Source organism: Crinia signifera, chromosome 1, assembly GCF_055691185.1.
Source record: "Crinia signifera chromosome 1, ASM5569118v1, whole genome shotgun sequence".
NCBI classification, from domain to species: Eukaryota; Metazoa; Chordata; class Amphibia; order Anura; family Myobatrachidae; genus Crinia; species Crinia signifera.
In genome coordinates, this window is record NC_139217.1 from 265,636,737 (window position 1) to 265,652,642 (window position 15,906).

Below are 15,906 nucleotides of genomic sequence, written 5' to 3' on the forward strand. Positions count from 1 at the left end.
CTTGATCTCCACCCCTTGTATCGGGGTATATTTTTTGCAGAATGTAGAAGTTTTTTATGCATTTTACATCACACTGATGCTGGGTTTCAAAATGAAGTGAGAGAGCATGCATTTCAAATCCTTTTTTGATGTTCCTTAAATGCTCCCCCAACCTCACCTTAAAAACCCTGCTGGTCCTCCCAATGTAGAATTTTTTTACAATCACATTCGATAGCATAGACCACATTAGAGGAATTACAAGTCACAAAATCTTTTATTTTACACATTTTTTCATTTATTTCGACTTGTGACCTTCATTCCACAGTTATTCCGGATGCTTTTGCATCCAATGCATTCCCCACATCTGTAGAACCCTTTAGAGTTTACAATTGATTTTTTCGGGGAAGTGGGGCACATACTGTGGACCAACTTCTGTTTTAAATTGGGAGCCCTTCTATATATAATATTGGGAACCTCTGGAATATCATTTCCAATAACGATCCTTTTTTAAGAGGCCCCAATGTTTTGTTATTATTTTTCTAATGTCATTGTGTTGTGCAGAATAATTTGTCGTAAATGACCATTTAAAACGGTCTGGATTTTCTTCAATTAACTTTTCCTTTGCTATTAGGAGGTTTTCCCATTCTAGTTTTTCCACCTTGCTAATGGTTTCATCCACGTTTTTTAAATCATATCCACTTTGATGGAAACTAGTTTTCATTTGGGCTGCTTGCTGCTTATATATCTCGATGTCTGTACAGTTCCTACGGAGCCTTTGAAATTGACTCATAGGCACTGAATTCAACCATCTCTGGTGGTGGCAGCTTTCTCTATTTACAGTATATATGATTGGGAGTCAGTAGGTTTTATATAGTTATGAGTGTTGACCTGGTCCATTTCAACATATATAACCAGATCGAGAAAATTTACCGATGTTTGGTTTATATCAAAGGTAAGTTTAATACCTAAATTACTTCTCTAATACCTAAACCTTCTCATTAAGGTACCCACAAAATTGGTCAAGATTTTCTCTGTCACCTCTCCAAATAAAGAGGACGTCATCAATATAACGCCACCATGTCACCAGGTTCGCCTCGTATAGGTGGTGGGACCAGATGTTATCAGTTTCCCACTCACCCATAAAGATGTTCGCATAGCTCGGGGCAAACCTGGTGCCCATGGCGGTGCCCCTCCTCTGTAAGAAAAATTCATTTTTGAAAATGAAATAGTTGTTGGAGAGAATAAATTCCATCCCCCTTCATCAAAAAGTTAACAAGATTTTGTTCCATATTTTCCCTGTTTAGAGCCCTTTTGGCTGCTGAGAGGCCTTGTTGACGGTCTATGATCGTATACAAGGTGGATACATCAGCCGTAACAAGATAAAAATCTGCCTCCCACCTAACATCTTTAAAAAATTTGAGGACATCCATCGTGTCTTTGAAATGTGATTTGTTTTTGACCACTAAAGGTTGTAGGTGGGAATCAATAAACATAGACAGGTTTGATGTGATTGAATCCACCCCGCAGATAATTGGTCTCCCGGGGGAGGATTGATGGGGTCTTTATTTGTTTTTGGGAGCACATATATAGTAGGTATTATGGGATCCTCAATGTAAAGGAATTTAGATTCTGATTCTGTCAGGGTGCCTTTTTTAATATTTGTCAATAAGTTTTTTTAAAGCAGTATTAATTCTTTGGGTAGGATTATTTCTTATTAGTTTATAAGTATTTTTGTCCGATAATTGCTTCAATATTTCCCCTTCATAATTGATTTTATCCAACAAAACCACCCACCCCCTTTATCTGAGGGTTTGATGATTAAGTTGGTGTCGTCCATAAGGCTTTTTAAACCTTGTTTCTCTTTCAGGGTAAGATTATGTGTGATTTTTTTTGTACTGAGCTTTTTTATATCATCCATTACTACAGTACTAAATGTTTCCAGAAAGCAGCCCTTTAAATAAGAGGGATTGAACTTGGACTTTGGTTTGAAGGAAAATATTGTCTCAATGATGTCGTTATTGTCTTCTACCGATTTTATTTGGAAAAACTTTTTTAAAGTCAATTTCCGTAGAAATTTCTGGACATCAACAATAATATCAAAGGGGTTGGCAGGATTGAAGGGGCAAAGCTTTAAGACCTTTTCTAGAACTGCTCTTTCTTTTTTAAGCAGTATGTGCTTGCTTAAATTGAAGATCTTAATTGTTTCTGACCTTTCTATAGTTTTTTTGTTATTTAAAGATTTTAGGGCTCTCTTTTTTTGTCTTTTTTCCTTAGTATAATTTTTTTTCCTAATTTTTCCTCCTCTTTTCCCTCTTTTATTATTGGATTTTGAATGACTTATTTCCAATCGAGGTTTGCCCTCCTTCGATCTAAAAAATGGTGGGAGTTGGGAGTAAATGATCTATTTATCTCAATGGGGCGATCTTCCCTAGTATGTTCCTCCAATGGAGCATATCTATTCCTCCATCTATCTCCTTCAGGCCTTTGATTATAATCCCTCAAATTTTTAAAAGATGTTAGGTGGGAGGCAGATTTTTATCTTGTTATGGCTGACGTATCCACCTTGTATACGATCATAGACCATCACCAAGACCTCTCAGCAGCCAAAAGGGCTAAAACAGGGAAAATATGGAACAAAATCTTGTTAACTTTTTGATGGAGGGGATGGAATTTATTCTCTCCAACAACTATTTCATTTTCAAAAATGATTTTTTCTTACAGAGGAGGGGCACCGCCATGGGCACCAGGTTCGCCCCGAGCTATGCGAACATCTTTATGGGTGAGTGGGAAGCCGATAACATCTGGTCCCACCACCCATACGAGGCGAACCTGGTGACATGGCGGCATTATATTGATTATATTGATGACGTCCTCTTTATTTGGAGAGGTGACAGAGAAAACCTTGACCAATTTTGTGGGTACCTTAATGAGAATGATTTAGGTATTAAACTTACCTTTGATATAAACCAAACATCTGTAAATTTTCTCGATCTGGTTATATATGTTGAAATGGACCAGGTCAAAACTCGTAACTATATAAAACCTACTGACTCCCAATCATATATAAATAGAGAAAGCTGCCACCACCAGAGATGGTTGGATTCAGTGCCTATGAGTCAATTTCAAAGGCTCCGTAGGAACTGTATGGACATCGAGATATATAAACAGCAAGCAGCCCAAATGAAAACTAGTTTCCATCAAAGTGGATATGATTTAAAAAACGTGGATGAAACCATTAGCAAGGTGGAAAAACTAGAATGGGAAAACCTCCTAATAGCAAAGGAAAAGTTAATTGAAGAAAATCCAGACCATTTTAAATGGTCATTTACGACAAATTATTCTGCACAACACAATGACATTAGAAAAATAATAACAAAACATTGGGGCCTCTTAAAAAAGGATCCAGTTATTGGAAATGATATTCCAGAGGTTCCCAATATTATATATAGAAGGGCTCCCAATTTAAAACAGAAGTTGGTCCACAGTATGTGCCCCACTTCCCCAAAAAAATCAATTGTAAACTCTAAAGGGTTCTACAGATGCGGGGAATGCATTGGATGCAAAAGCATCCGGAATAACTTTGGAATGAAGGTCACAGAAGTCGAAATAAATGAAAAAATGTGTAAAATAAAAGATTTTGTGACTTGTAATTCCTCTAAAGTGGTCTATGCTATCGAATGTCATTGTAAAAAATTCTACATTGGGAGGACCAGCAGGGTTTTTAAGGTAAGGTTGGGGGAGCATTTAAGGAACATCAAAAAAGGATTTGAAATGCATGCTCTCTCACTTCATTTTAAAACCCAGCATCTGTGTGATGTAAAATGCATAAAAAACTTCTACATTCTGCAAAAAATATACCCCGATATAAGGGGTGGAGATCAAGCAAAAAAACTAGCTAAGTGCGAAATGGAAAAAAACTTTATTCATCAGACCTTAATACCAAACGGTCTGAATAAAGATTTTGAGACCAAGTGGTTTTTATAAGTTTTTTATTTTTGCTCCGTTTTTTGTGTTATTGATATATTGTTTTTTATCTTTGAGGACAATGCATTATTTTAATAATGTTATATCCATGAAAGCCAATGGTTACCAACCAAGAAAATGGCCGCCATCACTGGAAGAAGTCAATAAAAGCTACTTCCTATATACCAACCAAGAAAATGGCCGCCGCCACTAGATGAATCAAAATAAAAGCTACTTCCTTCCGGAGTCTCAGACCGGAGATGACATCAAAGCGTTCCACCGCTGCCGGAAGTACTGTGCGACCCGCACAGGTCACCTCCGCTGGATGTATGAAACCGGAAGTACTAGGACGGAAACCAGATGACGGCGGGAATCGGAACAGAATACCATCACATTAGCGGGAGCTGATGGTAAAAGATGGATCGGGATTTGTGTTTTTTTGTGTTTTCTTTTAATGTAACAATAGAAGCTAGGAAATCTGTGCCTGGTTTTAGGCCTTACTTTTACTTAATGAGGAATGGTATTTAACCCAGAGGAGGTTACCATATCCTCACACCTTGATAAAGATACCGCATGGTATCGAAATTGGTCGGTTCATCAGTCAGGAGGAGCTGTTACAGAGGACCCTGAACCATCCACCAGCCTTCATACATTTCCAGGGACGCCTGCCTGTATGCAACATCTTGCACTTTTTGTCTACATTTATTGTGGGTATAAGCTTTTGGTGAGAGTCCATTGTTAACACGCTTATCCTGTTGAAAAATGTTTTCAATATTTTAATAAATTTCTACTGCACCATGATGGTCTCTTATCTCCCGTTTCGAGTGACATCTGACGGTGATTTGGAGAGAAGAAGTTTGCTGGAAGGAGATATCTCCCCCATTTAACGCAGTTGTCTACCATCCTGTAGACATATTCTTTTGGTAATACCATCTTGGTTGAGAGACAAAAATCCCCCCCAAAATAAGACATCAAAAAGCGCCCAAGGGAGACTCCCAAATCGTGGTTTGGTATTCCATATAACCAGTGTTTAATTGTATTATTTCTTTATGAGTGTAACAGTGTCTCAGACGCAGCATCAGCATTGATCATAATCAATTTGTCTATCGATTGGTATAGTTAGCAAATTGCTGGTGGACCTACAGTAAGTCTATAACAATATACATTTTCTGTGAAAGCTCCATGAGAGTCTCATACGCATGTGCGTCTAAGTTGCACGTGGAAGTGTAATTGGGGCCTGCATTGTTATATCGTGTAAGATAAGGGTAACTGAATAATTGGTATAGAAGGTAACGCATACAGTGTAATTACTACATTATCCACTGGTCTATTAATATTTTCAGTTTTAACAGGGAGTGACACATTGGTACTTATGTAGTATCTGGGCTGCCGATTTCTAAATCGGGTCGAATCGGGCACATCGCATCGCATCGCATGCGACCATCGATGCGATGCGATGCGATGCGATGACCCGATTTTTCCATAGGAATCAATGTTAAAATGGACTGAGTCCATTTTAACATGGAATTCAATGGGAAAAAGGGGTCCTTTTCATACCCCTACTATCCAAGTGGGCATGGAGTTGGATATAAACCTGTGGCGAGCGTAGTGAGCCACCGAGCCCGAAGCGTGGCGAGCGTAGCGAGCCCCGCGAGGGGACACAGAATACCGGCCCCTCGCGGGGCTCGCTTCGCTCGCCACGCTTCGGGCTCGGTGGCTCGCTACGCTCGCCACAGGTTTATATCCAACTCCATGCCCACTTGGATAGTAGGGGTATGAAAAGGACCCCTTTTTCCCATTGAATTCCATGTTAAAATGGACTCAGTCCATTTTAACATTGATTCCTATGGAAAAATCGGGTCATCGCATCCGATGGTCGCATGCGATGCGATGCGATGCGATATCGCATCGCATCGCATCTGATTGTATGCCTTAACTTAAGGCATACAATCAAAAAATCGGTAGCCCAGATACTACATAAGTACCGACACATTTTTAAAGTGTTTGCAAGTATAGACAACGCAATTCAGTTATATCTACATTTGTGCAGAAGGAGCTGGGTGCTCACTGGGCATTAGCAAATAGGGACTGGTCAGTGAGGGAACAGCAGAAAGACATTCAGCAACATTGTGCAAGGATACCAGCGTAATGTTTAGCTTTGTTTTTCCGTGTCCAATGTCTGCATCAAGAGCACTGCAGATATGCATGCGCAGAGGGAAAATAGCCTCCGCGCCATTTCCTAGGAGACTTTCTCATTCACTTTTGACTCTGGCACAAAGCTACGGTGTACTACATGGCCCCAAAGGGAGGGCCCTATGCTTCCAGATACATGCTCATGCGGAATTGGCTATGGCATAAAGCCAGAGCCTATATTACTTTCTGCCAGGGAGGAGGGGATCACAAAGAGCTTGCACAAGGCCCTCTCCTATCTTAAAACACCCCTATGTATGAATGAGGATGTTTCAGTTCTAAGATATCAAGGGTCAGAAACTGAACAATTTCACAGTGAGGCATAGGTAATGAAGGCATACTGGACTGGTGTTTGCATAGTAAAATACATTGTTTTGTAATTTATAATCCTTCATTAGTTAAACATTTGCCTCACTGTTAGCCTGTATTAATTAGCCCTAGAATTTCTTAAGATGCTATCTAGGGTCAGTTGTGCTCGTCAATGTGCGTTTACATACACATGCGTTTCGAGCCGTTGATGGCTTTTTTTTTCAAGCATGGTGACTATTAGGTAATGTGCTTGTTATTTATGCTGAAAAGGCATGACAAAACAGGGATTTCTGGAGTCGTTTTGCTAAGCTTTTTCGGTATAAATAACGAGCACATTACCAAAGAGTCACCAGCCTTGAAAAAAGAGCTGTCAGCATCTCAAAACGCATCAGCATGACTGTTTAGTGATGACATCTTATGGACCAGGACCTTACCCAGTCTCAGCTCTTGGAGCCTAGTAGGGTGTGTGCACTGTGCACCTCCAGAGGCACTCTGCTAACACAACCATTGGCTCTATCCCACAGCTTGGTTAAGACCACATCCTCTATCCATGAACTTTATTACCTTATACAACATCATTTCTCTGCTCTTTGCATGTGCCTTATAATATCCAATTTCTCTTTGCATATGCTCAATGACATTCTGTTGTACCCACGGTTACTACACCATTCCCCTAATTTTTAGTCTGTCAACCCTTTTTTCATTGTTATTATCGTCATTTGTGTCTATATGTATTTATGTCTATCCTCGATCAATAAATAACTTTTGACTGTAAACGCTGTGCCTCATGGTCCTTACACCACTGCTATCACCATAACCAATATGATTAGGTCTATCATTTCTCTATTGCATCCTAGAAAATGATAGACAAAATCTGATTGGTCGGTATGGGAAACATCAGCTTTTTTCATTTTAAAAGCTTTAGCAAATGTACCCATAAGTGTTTGAAATGAACAGCTGAACAACACCAAAAAAAGATATTTCACTGCAACTTCATTATACTTTAAGCATTAATAAATTTAGTTTTATTTAAAACACACTTTGCACCACAAATTCCTTTTCTTCATTTTTCTCCTAAGCAATCACATCCTTCATTTTCTCTGCAACCAAGTGCGCTGTGCACATTGTGCAGTATTCAATGCCGGTGCGAGCGGCCGGCGAGGGGGTTAAACTGCGAGGATCACAGAAAACCAGTGATCCTCGCAGTTTAACCCCCGCGCCGGCCGCTCGCACTATGCAACGTTCCGGGGGAATCCTCGCAGTCACAGAACTGCGAGGATTCCCCTAAACTGCGAGAGCCGCGGCTAGTGCAGCAAACTCGCTGTAATTAGCCTCGGCTCTCGCAGCTTTTGGAGGCACATTCGCAAATTCCCCCTTGCTCAAAAAACGGAGCGAGGGGGAATTTGCGAATGAGGGGGGGTCAGTTGAATACTGACAGGGTGAGCGGTGACTGCGAGCAAAAAGTCCTGCTCGCAGTCACCGCTCGCCCACGGCATTGAATATATGCCATTGACATCTCAATTATCCACTTCCCTGTTTTCTTTATACATTGACAATAATATACACAACCTGTCACAATAAATAACATTCACAAACCTCCTAAATGTATCTCTCTCTCCCTATCTTCTATTATCTGGTGACCTTTCACCAAATCCAGGCCTCCACCACTTGCCCCACTCACACTCACCAAATTTGTAGCAATAGAAAAATCCTAACTTCATAAACATCACGGGCGAAATGTAATAGGCTGCGATTTTTGGACGAGTTCCAAACTCGCCAGAAATCGCACCTTTAAAAATCGCATTTTTAGACGCTAATTCGCATATGTAATGAGATGCGAATTAGCGGCAAAAAATGCGATTTGCCGCGATTTAGGTCGATTTTTAGTCATGAAAATGTGCGCATTTTCAGTCCTGAAAATGTGCGCATTTTCATATATGCGATTTTGGTTGTAAAAAAAAAAAGAAAAAAAAACGGCGTGCGGTCCCCCCCCTAAGCATAACCAGCCCCGGGCTCAAAAAGCCGGTGCTGGTATAATAAAATCAAAGGAACAATCAAGTTGGGGTTCCCTGGATTTTATAAAACCAGCACCAGGCTCAAGGTCCGGCGCTGGTTCCCAAAATACGGGGGACAAAATGACTAGGGGTCCCCCGTATTTTAAGAACCAGCACCGGACACAACCAGCCAGCAGGGTAATGCCACAGCCGGGGGGAGACTTTTTATACAAGTCCCCCCGGCCAAAGCATTAACCCCCTGGCTGGTCAGCATGGGCAGGGGTCCTGGGGAAGTGGGGACCCCCCCAATGAAGGGGTCCCCCCCCTCCAGGACTTACCAGCCCATGCTGATAGTCCGGGGCTGTCCTCCATGCCCCTGGGCTGTGGGCATGGAGCTGATGCTTTGTGTAAAAAAAAGAATGTAAACTATTGTTTTACACTGGCGAACTATCAGTCCCAGCAAGCCTACCCCGCATGCTGGGACTTGGGGAACCACAAGTCCCAGCATGCGGGGCATTAAAGTGCCCGCTGGCACTTGTAGTTCTGCAGTGTAAAAAATAGTGCACAAAATCACACTGACACCCTGTGAAATAAAACTTTAATACACACAAAACACACTGATACTTACCTACCTTGAGCCCGTAGGTCGGTCCCTGGATCCTGGATTCGTCCTCCGGGGCTCCAGGGCAGAAGAGTCCGGTTCCGGGGCCTTGGTCCTGGTTCCGGGGCTGGTCCTGGGGTTCCGGGGCTCCTGGCGTGAAGAATCCGGGGTCCGGGATCCGTGGTAGTCCAGAGGGGTACCTAAGGAGGAAAATCCTACTCACCTGCTCCCCGGCGGCGACCTCCGGTGACAGCGCTGCTCCCGACTGGTACCCGGCTTGAAGGACTTTGCCCGGCGCTGAGATGTTTCCTCTTCGCCGTCTCTGAACAGAATGATTTCTCGGCCAATCAGGAGCCGAGAAAGTCGGCTCCTGATTGGCCAGAAATCATTCTGAATACAGACGCCGACGAAGTAACATCTCAGAGCAGAGATGTTACTTCGTCGGCGTCTGTATTCAGAATGATTTCTGGCCAATCAGGAGCCGACTTTCTCGGCTCCTGATTGGCCGAGAAATCATTCTGTTCAGAGACGTCGAGGGAGCAACATCTCAGCGCCGGACCAACTCCTTGAAGCCGGGTACCAGTCGGGAGCAGCGCTGTCACCGGAGGTCGCCGCCGGGGAGCAGGTGAGTAGGATTTTCCTCCTTAGGTACCCCTCTGGACTACCACGGATCCCGGACCCCGGATTCTTCACGCCAGGAGCCCCGGAACCCCAGGACCAGCCCCGGAACCAGGACCAAGGCCCCGGAACCGGACTCTTCTGCCCTGGAGCCCCGGAGGACGAATCCAGGATCCAGGGACCGACCTACGGGCTCAAGGTAGGTAAGTATCAGTGTGTTTTGTGTGTATTAAAGTTTTATTTCACAGGGTGTCAGTGTGATTTTGTGCACTATTTTTTACACTGCAGAACTACAAGTGCCAGCGGGCACTTTAATGCCCCGCATGCTGGGACTTGTGGTTCCCAAGTCCCAGCATGCGGGGTAGGCTTGCTGGGACTGATAGTTCGCCAGTGTAAAACAATAGTTTACATTCTTTTTTTTACACAAAGCATCAGCTCCATGCCCACAGCCCAGGGGCATGGAGGACAGCCCCGGACTATCAGCATGGGCTGGTAAGTCCTGGAGGGGGGGGACCCCTTCATTGGGGGGGTCCCCACTTCCCCAGGACCCCTGCCCATGCTGACCAGCCAGGGGGTTAATGCTTTGGCCGGGGGGACTTGTATAAAAAGTCTCCCCCCGGCTGTGGCATTACCCTGCTGGCTGGTTGTGTCCGGTGCTGGTTCTTAAAATACGGGGGACCCCTAGTCATTTTGTCCCCCGTATTTTGGGAACCAGCGCCGGACCTTGAGCCTGGTGCTGGTTTTATAAAATCCAGGGAACCCCAACTTGATTGTTCCTTTGATTTTATTATACCAGCACCGGCTTTTTGAGCCCGGGGCTGGTTATGCTTAGGGGGGGGACCGCACGCCGTTTTTTTTCTTTTTTTTTGTTTTAACTATTTTTTTACAACAGAACCATGCACAGATCTCAATGATCTGTGCATGTTTCTGATAAAAGCGCCAGGCAGAACCTGGTCTATTTTTTTTGCGATTTTTAGTAAGCTTTACTAAAAATCGCAACCCATTAAATATGCGACTTCTATCCTTTTTAATGGGAAAACATCTGGATGCGATTTTTAGTCTAACTAAAAATCGCACCTTTAAAAAATGCGATTTTTCCCGCAAATCGCACCCTATAAAATATGCGATTTTCGGGAAATGGGCGAAAACGGCATATTTTGCGGGAAAAATCGCAAAAAAAAAAAACGCACCCTATTACATTTCGCCCCACATGTCTACCATCACCTTTTTAAATTACTGAAATGTGCCTTATGGAATGCACAAATTTACACCCATCCATGACCTCTTCTTATCTAACAGCTTTATCCTGTTGGCTATAGCAGAAACATTGCTCACACAATCAGACATGGCCTCTCCTGCAATACTGTCACATGGTGGTCTTAAGTTCACACACACCTAGGCTTGGCAATAGTAATCATCCCCAGATTTATCACCATATGTAGTGGTCCATGTCACTATATTTCTACTGACCAGTAGTAGTTACCATCCTGATATCTCTATCTCTGTTGAGAGCTTGACAATCAATCCTACTCCACAAGTTTGTTGCCTATGTATCATTCAATCTGTCTCAAATCATGTTATATGAATCTAAAAAACATATCCATAAAATACAACCATACCTAACACAATGACCCAGCAAAAACGGTAATCCAAGCTCTCATTATCTCCTGCATTGATTATTGCAACAGTATTCTTACTGGACTTACCAAGAACAGACTCTCACCACTATAATCCATCGGAATGCAGCTTCCTCACTAAACATTCATAGTCTACGGATCCACTCTGTCAGTACCTCCACTGAAAATCTGTATTCTACCGTATTCAATATAAAATACCTTTACTCACTTACATAGCCATTAACCAAACTGCTTAACATTAACATACATCTCTGCTTGTTTTAAAATTTCTCTCAACTCTTTACTCTCTTTACTCTTCACAACCTATGTCTTTAATCCACACTCATTATTCACTCCCAGTCACAATAGCAGGACTTTCTATGCACCTACTTTGTTGAATTCCCACATACAGTATGAACAATAAGATTTTCCTATAGTCTCCAAACCATCAAGTTTCCCTGAAAATTCACCTCTTCAAGCAAGCTTACCAAAATTCTATTAATTTCCGGTGCTACCTATCTGCCCCCTCAGCACAGTCTCCAATTGTACGCTGTAATTTTCTGGTCACTTCATGGCACTGACGACAGCAGCATAACTAGATCTGTTACTCCCCCCTGCCCATAAAAATTCTGGGGCCCGCCCTCCGCGAATCACCCCCCCCTCCCCTGCAAAACGCGCTGACTGCACGCCATTAAACACTGACAGCGCAAGTACCTGTGCTGCTTTCATCCATCAGGGCGTGTGAACTACAAGACAGGGAACGACGGCCATAGTGTAAGGGTGAGCGGTGGGTAGCCAGGGTGGAAGGGGGAGATGTCAAACTGTCTGTGTGAGGATGCTCAGTAACAGGTTATGGAGCGGTCACTGAGCATCCTCACACAGACAGCCAGAGAGAGAGAGAGAGAGAAGTCACTCTGCATATGCATATCTGACTGTATTGCCTGCTGCTGCAGACTCTGCAGACTCAGAGCTCACACAGGGCTCCTGGCAGCCTCAGTGAGCGCCGTGAACCTGCGCCCCAGTGGCTCCTGCTCCCCCATGCCACCGCTAGGGCTGCGGAGCCCTAATTACGCCACTGACTGAGGACCTGACACTGCAGTGACACATGTGCTGTGCCCTGGGGAGCTACTGTGTTTCCTCCTTCATGTTTACCACAGCAAGTGTTAGATTAGACTCCTGTATATAATGCATACTTCTGTATATACTGTAGTGATGCCTCTTATAGGGATGTCTGCAACCGTCCAGTCTCAAAAATTGTGGATAATAAATTCTAGTTATCGGCTCTAAAGCTAAAATAATACATTGACCCCTAATAAACATACCATCACTCTCTATTTGTGTGGAGCCTTGCAGCTAGGCCACACACACACACACACACACACACACACACCATTGTTTTACACAGAAGTGGAACTACCATTGGTGCAGCAGGTGTAGGGCACTGGGGCCCCTGAGAACTAAGGGGTCCACTACATCCCCTGTCACCCTCTTCCTGACACCCTCTGCCTTTCCCTGTCACTAGGGTGACCAACTCATCCCTTTAATCCGGGACACATATTAATTACACAGGTTCTGTGGCAGTTTAAAACCAGGTGAAAGCCAGCCACAGAACCTGTGTAATTAATATGTGTCCTGGATTAAAGGGATGAGTTGGTCACGCTACCTGTCGCCCACTTCTGTGTTGCACATTGTGAACTTGGGTTGGGGTGGAGAAGGTGCACCCATATTATATTTTTGCACCTGGGCTCCCCACCCACAAGTTCTGCCACTGGTTGTACAGGTTAGTTTCTCATACCAACAAAACTCCATCTTGCTTCTTTCACAGGTCCGAAAACACAGACATCAATCTGTGTCACTCCTTTATTTGGACTTTACAGCTGTAGCCACCAATCAGTCTGCTGTTTAGTAGGGTGACCAGGAGACCCAAACTCAATAATGGTGGAATGTCCTAAAATCGCCCATTCACTATAAAGACCCTTAAGCCAACTCTTACTTTGGGAGGAATGCACTAATGTGGTAATGTGGCACTGAGGGCGCGAAGAAAGTGTCCTCAGGCTGATTGACAGCCTGGGGAACGTATGAGAGCAGAAGGAAGAGGCAAAGGGGGGGACTGGAGAGGAGTTCCTGGAGGAGGACGGGAGACCGGCAGCAGGAGCAGGAGGGAGACCGCGAGCCAGAGAGAGAGACCGAGCGGTGTTGCGAAGGCAGATGTCGGGTGCGACCTTCGCCGACTTCAAAGACGCCGCCATTGCGGTGGTCGGGACACAGGATGAAGCAGAAGAGGAGTACCCTGAGTTACTAGGGTTTCACGAACAGCCATACTCACGGAGAGCATTCTTTATCAGCCCAGATGAGGCAAAGAAGAACAGAGACACAGCCATATGGGCTGCACAGAACCTACCCAGAACCTACCGGACGACCAGTTCAAGGTTCTACAAAAGCAAATTGAGAACATCACCGTCGGCATGGCGGATATGCAGAGGGAAATACGCCAGCGACCCAGAACACCAGGAGTAGACCCAGACACGGAGGAATGGTGGGCCAAGTACGTAGGACAATGCCCGAGGATCAAAGTGCTGATCAATGGGATAGAGACAGTGGCCATGATAGACACCGGGTCGCAAGTATCTATGATACAATTACCCACTCTCCAAAAACACTGGGGAAAAGAAATACAACTTGGACTGCCCCCCACACAGGTGAAAGTGGTCACTGGCAACGGCCGGGAGATCACCTGCACCGGGTACTGGGTACAGATCGGACGAATGCACTTACCCAAACAGGGGTATTTGGTGATCACCTGCGGGAAAGGAAAGGTTCCCCCATCATCCTGGGCATGAACATCCTAAGAAATTGCCCTGAAGAGCTGATTTCGGCCCTAAAGCAGGAACTGGTTGACCAAGATCAGGCTGAGAAGGTAACCCTGCAACACATCATCTGCGTCTAGAGGAGTCAGGTGGTGAAGAAAGTGCTGACCACACGGGCACAAGGAACTGTCAAGTGGTTTAATGTTCGAAGAGGATATGGCTTCATTAACCGGAATGACACGAAAGATGATGTATTTGTCCATCGGACGGCCATAAAGAGAAACCACCCACAGAAGTTCCTGCACAGTGTAGAAGATGGCGAGATGGTGGAATTCGATGTGGAAGAAGGAGAAAAGGTTGCTAAAGCATTGGACGTGACGGGTCCAGGTGGGGGACCGGTAAAAGGAAGCCGTTTTGATCCCGACAGGCGTCATTCCCGCAGGCTTTTTCACCGGTGCCGAAGTTGGCGCTGCCACACCAACGCCGATGCCCCCTCCCGCTTGCCTCTACACCCGGAGGGAGAGGTGGAGGATAGCAGGGAGCAAAGCGAGATGCCAACGTTCACCAGTCCAGTAACGTCCCGCTGGGAATCATGCGCACCCTGGGTGCAAGAACACCAGTCCAAATTGGCTGACGCAAGAGTCTTGGTCGACCAGAAATCAGGGCAGAGTAGGGATCTCCAGAAGGTCAACTATGAACAGATCGCCCCAGCTGAACGCATACCTGTTGGTACCCCAGTGTTCAAAAGAAACAATTGCCCCAAGTGCAAGCTCGATGCGAGGTGGGTAGCGGACCTCTACGTGGTAGCAGAAGAACCACGGGATACAGTAGCAGCCTACCGCATCACCCAGCACGTTAACACCCACCCACAATGGATCCATCAAAGTCGGAGCAAGCCGTGTCCGAGTCAAACTCCAGTAGATTCCAGGTCAAGTAGTGAAGAAAGCCTCGAAAAGGAAGATCCCATCACAAGGTGGTCCCAGGACTCGTTGGAACTGATGCTGAATGTCGGATGGTTCGTGCCACTCCTTCTGAATATACTGCCGCAGACCAGTCCGAGGATCGTTGAACCTGCTCCTGAGGCCGTTGAGATCGCACCCCCTGGGACTGGAGCGAGGCGTTCAGTTAGAAGCATGCGAGGCGTGCTACCCCTGCGGTACAGGGAATAGATATGCTGTACATAATGTCCCAATGTTGTGTAATGTACATTTTGTGGAAAGATCTGTAAATGTGACTTATGTATGTGGCCCTCTCCCCGAGGACAGTGAATATTTGGGCCCAAACCCAGAAGACTTTTTTTTTTTTTTTCGGAACCTTTCTGTTACCTAGTTTGATGCCCGAGGACGAGCATCCTTAAAGTGGGTAGATATGTGGTACCCCGACAGCGGACTCCAAGGGGTTAATACCCTGAGGACTGAGGGCACGAAGAAAGTGCTGATTGACAGCCTGGGGAACGTATGAGAGCAGGAGGAAGAGGCAAAGGGGGGGACTGGAGAGGAGTTCCTGGAGGAGGACGGGAGACCGGCAGCGGGAGCAGGAGGGAGACCGCGAGCCAGAGAGAGAGACCGAGCGGTGATGTCAGGGTGACCCCCGCTGATCCTCAGACACGCGCTGGGAGCAGGGATGCGGCGCATGAAGCTCGCGACCCCCGCTGACCCCCAGCCATCCAGAAGCCAGGAGAGACTGCCGCACTCAGCCTGGAGGGAGCGCGGAGAGGCTTGTGACCCCCGCTGACCTCCCTGCCTGTCAGCCGCGCCGGGTACGAACTTAGGGGGCCATAGAGGGAAGAATCCCTCAGCGCCTGAGCACCGCTGAAGAACAAGCCGACG